Genomic DNA, 1,498 nt, shown 5'->3' with positions numbered 1-1,498 from the left:
AACCATATCTGTTTTATAATTCAGATGCCCAAAAGATTACTCATTCACATTTAAAGCATTAAATTTAAAGGTAAAATTGAGTTGACTTCAGCTAGTGCGCAGTGGTTTGACCACACAAAGCTGCATTATTTGTAGCATCAAAATTCATTTGTGGTAAGTTTTTAAGTTTGTACAGAGTTGATTATTTTTAAATAGGGTTTTTAGAATAGAATCAAACCAAGGAGTTTTGAGGTTTGTGGTGAGACAGAAAGACCGTGAAAGTTCCCAGGAAAAGTGAAAAGTGTATCACTCAGAATTATTGTTTTATAAATAAAATAAAATGGATACAAGTAGCATTAGTGAAGTGCGGTTTTAGTGAGTGCTGTCAGAGCGGACTGCTTTAGCAAGAGCTAGCACCCACCAAGTATTGAACCCGTGCTTAAATGGTGTTTAACTACGCTCTCGCCACTGCACCGAGAGCAGAATTTTCTGCCAAAGAGTAGTCTGTCCATTGATTGTTCACCCTGGAGATCTTTATATTCTGATGGCATTGGTGTATTAATTAATTAATTAATTAATTAATTTTCTCTTTGTACTGTTTGGTGCCCTTGCAGTATAACATTTTGTATTTTAACAGTTATGTTATTCGTCTTTTGTTGTTGTTGTTGTTGTTATTATTATTATTATTGTTATTATTATTATTATTATTATTGTTATTGTTATTATTATTATTATTATTATTATTACACACCACTAGTTGTATCGGTGGTCACGTATCCCTAGGTCATCAAGATCTTTGCTGTTCCCAACAAGCAGGCTTTCTGGAGTAAGTTCAAGATCCCAGGTGTTCTATCTTAGTAACCCACATCATGAAGTTTTTGGTCACTGCTCCAAATGCCCCAATTACAATTGGAACAACAGATACGCTTTTACAGTTCTCCATCTTTTGTATTTCAACTTTTAAATACTGGTAGTGGTCCATATTCAACAATTCGGGTATCAAAAGGACATGCCACATCGATGATTTGGCACACTATGCTCGCCTTTTCCAGTACGACTGTATCGGGCCTGTTATGATCTAAATGATGGTCTGTTTGAATTCTGAAATCCCATAGTAACTTCACTTGGTCATTTTGCGTCACTGCCTCTCGAGAATGATCGTACCACATGCCGTTGCACTGCAAATCGAGTTTCCAATGAACAACTTCAGCAACCTGATCGTGCCTCCAGTTCTTAAATTGCTTTTGAGCATATTTCCTGCATTTTGTTACTATACGGCTGACAGTCTCCTCCCTTTCACCACATTGTTATCGTTATCGTTATCGTTATTATTATTATTATTATTATTATTATTATTATTATTATTATTATTATTATTATAGCAATATCGTATATCTGTATCATCGTCGTCGTCGTCGTCGTCATCATCATCACCAGTTTTGCCTTTTGCGTTAAGGGTCAAATTGGCCAGCTGTAAGTTTTAAATGCCAGTTTCATTGACTTTTGTTCGGAACAAAAT

At 35.4% G+C, this 1,498-nt stretch overlaps 1 protein-coding gene across 1 annotated transcript in view; it reads left to right on the top strand.

Annotated features, from left to right (window-relative positions):
• LOC137979514 (uncharacterized) overlaps window positions 1–332 on the top strand; it is a 17,800-nt gene extending 17,468 nt beyond the window's left edge. Inside the window, exon 7 of the mRNA XM_068826783.1 lies at window positions 1–332. This exon is cut by the window's left edge and continues 901 nt beyond it. The gene's annotated coding sequence lies outside the window, so the exon portion shown is untranslated.
• Window positions 333–1,498: the final 1,166 nt, after the last annotated feature.

The sequence above is a fragment of the Montipora foliosa genome, chromosome 12 (assembly GCF_036669935.1).
Source record: "Montipora foliosa isolate CH-2021 chromosome 12, ASM3666993v2, whole genome shotgun sequence".
In the NCBI taxonomy this organism is placed as follows: Eukaryota; Metazoa; Cnidaria; class Anthozoa; order Scleractinia; family Acroporidae; genus Montipora; species Montipora foliosa.
This window is presented reverse-complemented; position numbering and strand designations above follow the sequence as displayed.